Source organism: Rutilus rutilus (genome assembly GCF_951802725.1).
Source record: "Rutilus rutilus genome assembly, chromosome: 6".
NCBI classification, from domain to species: Eukaryota; Metazoa; Chordata; class Actinopteri; order Cypriniformes; family Leuciscidae; genus Rutilus; species Rutilus rutilus.
In genome coordinates, this window is record NC_140214.1 from 5,540,326 (window position 1) to 5,551,266 (window position 10,941).

The window sequence follows — 10,941 nt, forward strand, 5'->3', positions numbered from 1 at the left end:
CAAGTAGAGTGATCAGGTATATGAAAATCAGATATGAAAGGTAACTGTGATGTAAAGACTTGAAACAACTCTTATCATTTATGGGTTTGATGCAGAATTAGAAACAATCGTTTTTTTTTTTTTTTGAAAAAAAAAAAAAAAAAAAAAAAAAAAAAGTAAGTTGTTATGACCAAACCTAATGTTAATGAAACCAAATTGTTTATCAGAGAATGATAAAGAGGAGGAATTGTTGTGGAAAAAAATGATCTTTTCTTTGTATTTTATTTTCAATGATTTAGCAAGTGAATGCCATGCGTTCTTTGGATGTATTTTGAGTTTCTTTTATGATGCTGATACAGCTGGAAGGTGTGTGTGAGATTTCAGAGGTGAGAAGACCCCCGGGCTGGGGAGGGTTCAAGGGGGGGTCCCTTTTGTTATTTTGTTTAGTGGGGGCTGTAAGAGATAGCCTTTGAATAGAACACTATAAAGTAGCTGGTCAACCTCTGCTCTGGGTCTCACTCTGCCTGCAGCTGGACTGTGGGTAGACTGGGAACATTTCTTGCAAGAAATAAATATCTTTTAAGGACAATTTGAATCCTGATGTCTCTTATGCCTGATGCTGTTTTGTTAGTTATTGTTTTTGCCACAACAGCTTTCTACCCTCATATCCCCCTGAGACGAGAGATTTAGGTATTTTTTGTCTGGAAAAAATCCTCCGATGATGCAAAAATCTTCATTTTGCGTCATCTGAGGATTTTTTGGCCAGAGGCTAAAGACTACAGCCAGTAGTAGGGGCTGTCCCGCATGTGTTCAACCCGCCCATAGAGGGTGGGATCTCACTCAGAGAATGTACACATAGTGTCAGCCATCTTTTTTTGGAAGCTAAGCTAGCAGGCTCTTGTTCTGTGGAGAAAGCTGAGTAGTAGGGGTTGCCATCCTCTTTTTCCCGGACATGTCCGGCTGTCGAGATTGTCCAAAATATCCAGGATTCGGCTTTTGCTTTCTGCGGTCGCCATTCATTGTTTACATGCACACCTTTTGTTTCAATCTAACTGAATTCATTCCGGTTGGTGAATCTGAATGTAGTGTTTACATGAACGCTAAACAAGTGATCAGTTGATGTGCGTTTTAATGGTGCGTTCCAGGCCATCTGTAACCCGTGTTTTTCCAACCTTATACCCGTGAAAGTGCACTGGAACGGCAGTCAAACCCATGACTTCCCACCCGTGAACTCGTACTAGATCGATGTACTCCCAGTTACGAGCTCTGACGTCACATAGCCCGCGAAACCATACAAAACAACAATGGCAGCCCCTACGGATGCAGTGTTTCTGCAGGCGGTACACGGTGAGAATACACTTTAGGACAATATAACGTTGCAGTCAAATTAATAATAATATAATAATAATAATAATAAATAAACAAGGAGTAAGCACCTTTGGCGACAGAAATTATTACAAATGCGCATAAGCCCTGTTAGGTCCTCCATGCTGGTTTGTTTACATCTAGCTACCACAATTCCTTGCGCTCAGGTAGTTTGGCGTGACTGGCCTGGAACGCTACAAAGTCGTGAGTCGTGGTTTGAAGTTGTGATTTACGTGCTCAAAAACCTGCCTGGAACGCAGCATAACATTGCTAAGAAAATTCCCGCTCCTCCGTGAGAGATACGAGACCGGTGCGTCTTTGACTGCAGCGCGTCCTGCTCAACGGTAATCACGCCACCGGCCTCTCATCGTTCTCCCACGGCTCTGGGTTCGGGCCAAACAGCACCCGGGCAGCACGCCAAATACGCATTAAACTTTACCCCCTCTAATTGTATGTAGCCTAAATGTGAACTAGTGAAATTATGTACGGAAAGCACATATTCTTTCTCCCGCTCTCCAGGAGTCTCTCTCTGAACGATGTTTTGAGGTGTGGTAACCGTATATAAGCAGAATAATTGACTCCAGCCCATTGAATTATTGAAATCCCGGGTGTGCATTCTTTTTTAATAATTCAACGGCCCGTCTGCAATTATTCCTTACATAATTCACCTATTATAGGTGTAATTTCATATTTATAAATATTATTTTATGTTGATATAATAAAACATAATTGCAATAAACTAGAATCAAACATTATTACATTACATTACCTTGGTGAAAACTCACTTTTTTTTTTTTTTTTTTTTGCAAGTTATGTTTTTGGTCTTTTTTTTGATAGGACAGTAGAGATTTTGACAGGAAAGCGTGGGGTGGAGAGAGAGGGGAAGGGGATCGGCAAAGGACCTCGAGCTGGGAATCAAACTCGGGTCGCCGGAGGCGCAGTTGCGCTATGTCGGCGCGTTAACCATGGGGCTATTGGCGCCGACCAAAAAAAAAAAAAAAACTCACATTTTAGTCTTTAGTCTTTTTTCATTTGTATAGCATTTTGCCTGCAAGTAGTTTTTTTTATTTATTTGCATGTGGTTTTATGATGTGATTCTTCCTGTTTTAAGATTTCCCCACACAAGGACAAGACGTCTGTTCTGAGGTATGTGTTTAGGCCTTGAAATATCTACACATCAGACATACACATCTAAAACTGCAGCATGACTTTAGATTCATACCATCTGAATTATCTTTAAAGTTTTGTTTGCGCTCTAATCAGCATCTTGATATGCCACACCTGTGAGGTGGATGGATTATCTCAGAAAAGGAGAAGTGCTCACTAACACAGATTTAGACAGATTTGTGAACAATATTTGAGAAAAATAGGCCTTTTGTGTACATAGAAAAAGTCTTAGATCTTTGTGTTCAGCTCATGAAAAATGGGGGCAAAAACAAAAGTGTTGCGTTTATAATTTTGTTCAGTAATTAACAATAAGAGATATATATACAGCAGACTTGCCTCTGTTCGTTTACAGTTTATCAGCATCCCTCCACCACCCCTTTAGTTAGCCAAATGCGCATAAAGCTTTACTCCATCTAATTACATATAAGTGTGAACTTGTGAACAACAACAGTGAGAATAACACAGGAACAGAAGAGAACTAACTATCACAAGACAATTTTTTTTAAAGTTTTTTTAGGCTTGTATGGAGAATTACAGTTCCATGAAGCTGGAACTCCTCGCCCTTAAATGGGCGATGGCGGAAAAGTTTAGGGATTATCTCCTGGGCCATCAGTGTACTGTCTACCGATAACAACCCACTGAGCTACCTGAATTCAGCCAAGCTGGGTGCAGCTGAGCAGCGTTGGGTGTCTCAGTTGGCAATTTTTGATTTTGAAATCAAGTATCACCCTGGTCGGGTTAAAGGTAATGCCGACTCATTGTCAAGGCAGTATTCCTCTTGCATTCCGACACAGTCCTTTGGTACACCATTGCCCAAGACACTCTGCCCAGTTGACATCCGCCAGGAGGTTGAAGGTGAGTTGGTAGGTGCAGAGCAGCATGCTATTGTCGCTTTCCCATCTCGTTCTAAGGAAGAGCTCCAGCAGATGCAGTTAGATGATCCAACATTGAGAGGATTTCTTGCATTTTTTTTCCAGAAATAAGTACCCATCTAAGGTGGAGCGACAGTTAATGTCTAAATCTGGGCTTGAGCTCTTGCGGCAATGGGGTCGATTGTTTGTTATGGAGGGATTGCTGTACCGCCACCTCCAACTTCCCGATGGTGGGGAGGAGGTAGATCAATTGGCATTACCAGAGGTTTTATGGAATGAGGTATTTACGCAGTTACAGAATGGGCATGGCCATCAAGGCAGGGAACGGACCTATGAGTTAATTCATAGGAGATGCTATTGGCCAAGCATGAGTGCCTATGTTCATGAGCGCCTATGTTCATGAGCATTGTCAGAACTGCCGACTGCGCCACTTGTGACCGTATGACTCGATCAACTTACACTAGTAAGGCCCGTACTCAAGACCCCAAATTTTCAAGCCTCCCCAAACAGGCTTTCAACTACAGGAAAAGGACGAGCAGAGACAAAACCACAGACTACAATTTTATTTATCAGTTAGTTACTAAAAACACCTTGAGCTCAACATCAATGATTAAAAAAACACACAAAAAAAACACACTTTAATCAATGTGAATGAATCAGCCCAATGGGCTTCATTTTAGTCGGTTCACATGGACCGGCCACCCATACACTGGCCAAAAAAAAAAAAATATATATATATATATATATATAATAATAATAAGAAGAAAAAAAGAAAAAAAAGAAAAAGAAAACATTTTTATATATAGGCTATATATATATATTTTTTTTTTTGTTAGTGTGTATATATATAAAAGAAATTCTACACATGAGGAAACTAACTCTCACCTGTGTCTATATAGCTACGTGATTACCTGACGTAGGCTACCCACCCACTTTATGCAATCTGTGCGCTATTTTTAAAGGGGCCACGCAGACTATTGTTAAAGGGGCAATCCCACTACAATTGCTTTACATGAACATCTAACAGATCCACAGATATAAACACATTAAGTTAAAGGGACTGTGTGTAGGAATTTCTCCCATCTAGTGGTGAAATTGTATTTTGCATTCAAACGAACAATGCTCTCCAGCGCCTCACTTTTTCAAATGCGCGTTGCATCTACGGTAGCCGTTATGTACCAAAAAGCTATGACAGGATGTCTTATAATAGCACTTCGAGTTTTTCTTCGGGTGAACAGGTTTGTTATTTAAAACAAACTTAAACTTGAAACAATGAAAAAAAGAATGTTACAGTATGAATTACTGACTGTGAAAAACATTAACTATGGTAATTAGTAGTAATGCCTTTACTCGTTATATTTTTTGAAGTACGTGCATAGATATCATCATCATCAGAGCCTTCTCTAACGTTACTTTACTCAATAGCTGCTATTCATCAAAGAGCCTGTTTAACTTTTAACTATAAATGTTCTACTGTCAATATAATAAAGTACACAACCAAGCAATGAAAAAAAAGCTTGTAATTAAGACCGTAACATTGACTTACCTGTCGAGAAGAAAGCAGGCATCTTCAGGGTCTCTTTTGAAAGCTTTCTCCTGCATTAGCTATCCCGACATTAACCCTTGTTTTTGTAATCTCCGGTCACGTTTCCTTTTACGGTCTATTTTGGACTTTTTCGACGACGAGGACTCATCCTGTGACTCAGTATATGTATGAATGAACGGTGTATAAATAACCGTGCAGTGCAGCCTTTTAAACTTGCCGCGGCAGTGACAAGCGCCTCTCTCTGCTCTGCTCCTCCGCTTCTGCTGGCTTCAGTCACGTGATGCTGGCTCTGAACGAAAACGCGCTGTGGAAACGCGTTGGCCTAGTACTTTTTGTCCCTCTCTGCTATTATAGTTTTTCAAGATGGCGGAACTACATGGAAGCCTCCGTGGACCTACCCGTCCCATGTGTATAAAGATAATAAATTCTTCGTTTACGAGGATTAGTCTGATCATTGGCATAGGTATTTGTACACCATTGAGGGCATATTTATTAATAAAAAATATTGATTTTAGATAATAAAATACCTAAAAAGCTACACATAGTCCCTTTAACTTTACGTTTGCTTGATCCCCCTCCCTGCCCCATTTTTTCAAAAGGACCCATATGAACAGCGTTATACGGACTGTAAATTACAGTTTTTTACAATCACTTTGCTACTATTTTCAGAACCTTGATGTCATTTTTCAAAACTCTAGACACAAAACTCAAAACGGTTATCACTTGTACAGGCTGTCTAATGTTCATAACATTGCATTGTGCATTCACATCTTTAAAGAAATCTTGCACTGGCACAATCATTGGTTCAAAAAACAAATTTACTGTGAAATACAGTACCATTGAAACATAACTATAGATCACCCACACACAAGCAACCGATAGTTTCACTGTGTCATTGTTCGTACAATCATTAAATATTGTAGAACAAAATAGGTGATACAGGTTTCATTATGGTACAACATGTACAGTAAATACATCTCTGTAAAAGTACTGCAGTAGTAGAGAGAATACTACAGACACAGTGGAATCATTGAACAAAGTTTGTAATATATTGATGCAAAACACTACAGTACAATCACAACATAGGTTTATTTGAATCAAAGCAAAAATAATTAGCTATGAAATAGAATAGAAAAGAAAAGACAGGACTGTAAAACATCAAATGCAGTGTTCCTCAACTTGCTTGCTTGTACTGTAGGAAACAAAACAGGAGTGATTATCTATACAGTGCTGTACTGTCAATACTGTAAATAGTCGGAAAAGGTGGTACAGTATTTGGGACCATAGACAGTGTCTGATGAAGCATTATGATAAAATATTAGGCTACATCCATGGATATTGTAGTCTAATTGGTTCATGCTCCACGCTAATTGGTGACAATGAATCTCGTTATCTTGAAACTTTCATGATTTAAACATTGTCTGTTTCCATACAACTACTGTATGCATTAAGAGTAATGCAACAGTTACTTATTATTTTGAGCAGTTGTATCAATAGATAGTTAGATCATTGTAAGGAAATGAATAGACACGCATTTGAAATGTGATATGTGAATTGCCTTTTGAAATAGTAGTACTTTGATGTTAAGTTGTGTCATATTGAACAGGTGATTTTTGTTGAATGAACAAATGATCTAAGTTTTATGTGTATTGTATCCAAGCAATTGAGAAAAAGGTTAGAGTTTTGAAAAATGTGCATTTTGATCATTGGTTGTGAGTTTTGTTTAGAGTTGTGAAAAATTACATCAAGGTTCTGAAAATAGTAACAAAGTGATTGTAAAAAACTGTAAACTATTAGTCGAGTTCATAACTAGCCTTCTTTGAAATGTGATAGTCTTTTTTAACAGTATTTATATATTCTGTAGGCATATGTGGTGAGCGCACTGGCGCCGTTGTACTGTGGCTGCCGTCGCATCATCCAAGTGGATGCTGCACACTGGTGGTGGTTGAGGAGAGATCCCCTGATATGATTGTAAAGCGCTTTGGGTGTACAGTAGTACATATGAAAGCGCTATATAAATGCCCGATTCTATTCTATTCTATTCTATGTATTTGTGTGCATATCATTTCTTCACTTTCTGTTTCCATTTGCATTTTTACAAACATGCACATTTTAAAATAAAAGTAGAAGTAGTTTTTTTGTAGTTCAAAAAATCTTTTGACTCCTTTCCTCTGTGGACTTTTTCAGTGTGTGTGTGTGTGTGTGTGGTTTAGGTATGTTATGAGCACAAAGTGTACCAGAAAATACCAGAAATTTTTTATCTTGTGGGGACATTTTTTTTTTGGACCCCATGAGTAAAACAGCTTATAAATCATACTAAATTATGTTTTCTGAAAATGTAAAAATGCAGAAGGTTTTCTGAGATGTGTAGGATTGTTTTGGGTTAGGGGATAGAATACAGTTTGCACAGTATAAAAATCATTATGTCTATGGAAACTCCCCATAAAACATGGAAACTCGTGTGTATTTTCGTTCTTGTCTAACCTACATCAAGAGGACCAAATGTCCCCTCAAAGATAGAAAATTAACTGTTGTTAATACATTGATAATGTAAAAATGCAGAAGGTTTTCTGTGATGGGTTAAGTTCCTATTGGGTCACTGAAGAGTTAAAGGCCAATCTCTTCTTCTCTCTTCTCTGCGTCTTCTGGTTGCTGTTCGAGTGTGACCTCACCCGGCCTCAGAGCTGACACACCACATCAAGACACAGGCCTCAACACATCAAGACATGTGTAACTTCCTCAACCATCACAGAGTCAAACTAACATTGCAAGTTCATCATGAAGCCCGGTTGAAATTTATTCATATAGTTTGGGTATTCATTTGGTTTAGTCATATTTCCTTAATATTATTTTCTAATATTTTATTTATATACATGTATTGTATGTGTATTGGTTTCCTTGTATAATATTATTTTCATTGAAAAGGAAGGAAAATGTATGATTATGTGTTGAGTTAAAAGTACTTGCCACTGTTAAGAGCTGGGATTGGTTAAATGTTGAGGGGGCGGGGATGGGAGTGACGTCCGGGAAGAAGAGGTGATGGCTGGAAGATCGATCTGTGTCTGAGTACTAGTTTGATAAAATATACCATTTTAGGACAGTTGTCCATACGAGAACTGATTTAAAGTTGGTAAAATGTTGTTTGAACGTGTGGGGATAGTAATTTCCCCTTTGATTTTCAAATGACTGAGTAGCGCGATTCTCAAGAAACCGCGCTTATTACACGTGAGAGACACGAGGTCGCGTGTGTGGAAAACTACCGTGAATCGTCTCTCTTACCAAATCCATAGAAGACATCCCAGATAGCGCCCTGAGATACCAGGGATTCTCAGTGGCTCCTCTGGCAGCGTTGGACGAGTTCACTGATCTGTCGTCAGTTAATCGGACCGCAATCCCCCTCGTGCTGGAAAGTGTGTGCGTCATGAAAGCTGGCTCGAACTAACGATTGGTAAGACAGTTGTTTATTTTGTTTACTCATTGAGTGAAGCGGCAACCTGTTTTGTGCCTCAACGAACCCAAGCATCGTATCAGGCCTGCAACAGGGTATTTATTTTATTTAGATTTATTTGAATTGACACCCGGGTGTTTTTGATTACTGTTGGGGAATGTTTATTTGAGCCATAACCGTTGTGTTGAAACAACAAAGACTTGTTGGACTTGAGTATACGAATCAACACATTGGTGATATTTGGGGCATTTTGTGTATTTACTGTCAATCTTATTAGTGTATCTGTTATCTAAATCACCAGAGTAATACGGAATATTAATACAGTGTTGTATTTGTAAATTGTTGATTTGAGTTTGAAGGAGGAAAGATCCTTTTATTGTAAAACTTTAAAGGGTTAACTTTTTTTTTTTTTTTATTTGAGTAAACTACTAAAAGTTTATATTTTACTTAAGACTCTGTGGTTATTTTAGTCTATTATTAAGCACACCAATTGAGAAGATAAGGGTTTATTGAAATACAATTAATAATATTCAGAGGCTTTTTTAGAGAGATCTAAAAAATAAACTAACCCAGGGCCCCTCCCACTTAAATCGAAGGGAGAAGGGCGCTACATCATCTTTTCTTTTAGCCTGACGTCGTCATACTCAATTCTAGTCAGAATGTGAGTCTGATACTTCTCCATTGAGCTTTGATTATGGGGCGTGTTTCAACCGAACCAGGAAAAAAAATTCCTCTGCACTCAATTGGATAGACCTACAACCAATCAGAGCAACGGAGTAAGTGACGTATGTTTTTCATTCATGTTTCCGATCGCGGTTCTCTGTTCCTCTTTTAAAATTAATGCGCTGTCGATATCTTCTATAACAGACGCGATGGCGGAATCTCCACATGATGTTTTATAAACAAATTTCAGGAGGAGCACATTCAAATAATCAATCCAATCAACCGTCTATCAGCATGAGAGGAAAGCATATATTTATTCACTCGGTCAACTCACCTAACATGACAGTTTTCAGCATCCCTGCACTCACTCTTGGCTTGTTCTTCCACAGCCAGGAATACGGGGGGAGTACTTTGGGTTCGGGCCGAATACCGAGCCCGAAGCCTCTCCTCAGACAGCACGCCAAATATGCATTTATTCTATCTGACTTATTTGTAAGCGTGAACTCATGAAATCTCAATTCTTCAGCGGCAGTCATTTGAATTCAACCCAAGCGCTCGTTGATGACGTGGATGATGACGTTACCGTTGCTTATCTGTCCATCATCGTATAAAGCCCGCCCTGACAATTTGATTGGTCCGAACAATTTTTGTTCGGGCATAATAGCTCCTCAACGGAGCGAGTCCAGACCGAACTTCCCGACCAAAAAATATTGTGGGCGGGGTTCGGGCTGGCACCCAGGCTACTTTTCTTTGTTTAACATGGAAGAAATTGATTGCAACTTTAACACCATTGACTCAAGTATCAAGTCTTTATCCTGAGACTACATGTTCAACGGACCGTCTACTCTCCACCTACTGACATAATGCATTAACATTATGGGAAGTGCGCTAGCCAGACGGGATTTAAAGTTTGGCTGGAGACCCAAGTGTGGTTTGAAGACGAAAAACGTACCAAGCACAATGTTCTCTCACCATTCCTGATTTCTACTCAACACATTCGGCTGGTCTAGTGGCTGTCAGAGCAGAAACGAAAGCTACTGCTCTCTGTGTGTTTTTCTGGTTTCTCCGGTCATTTGTTAATATGTAAATTGTGTGAGCTTATTTCATCCATTAGATCGAAAGATCTGAAAAAGTCCATAAATGTACCCGCCTAAAGACCCTCCCCTCGAAGAAATCAGGACAGAAGTGTTTGAAAGTGGACAAAAGAGACGGATTAAAACACCTGGTGTAAACATGTATGTGTCTCCCTCGTCTACTTGTGATCCAATCGACCAAAAACATCTTAATACCAGCTGTAAACAGGGCTAAAGATACTGAAACCTAACGTGTGTGTGTGTTCTGTTTTGTTTGCCTTTGGCTTCATGTTCTATTGTCCTGTCTTGTTTTGTAATGTGTAGGGAAGACCTGAAATGATTGTAACACATGTTAATTTTAACGCTTCAAATTTTTCCAACTAGGAACAACACACTCAAACACACAAATAGTGTTCAACTGTTGAAGCTGGTGCACATTTGCTCATTTTATTCAGTTTTGTTACACACACTCACACACACACACACACACACACACACACACACACACACACACACAGCAATTATGTTAAAAAACCTGTGTTGAATAAAAATCTTTCAAAATTAATTTTTTATACATTTTCTAATGTTACATCTCACCTCTGGGTGTGTTTCAACTAACCCGGACTATGCGGTGTATTGAAACATTTCACTCATTTGAAACTAAGCCACACATTTTTCTGTTTGTGCTCCAAAGATAACAGCCATGTCATTTAATAGCTGACACTTGTAACTAGTTCCTGAATCACATTTTGAACTGGCTTAAAAAAACTCCAAGATACAGACAGAAATGTCAAAAATGTTACAGCCATCCCTGGTCTGTCGTCTGGT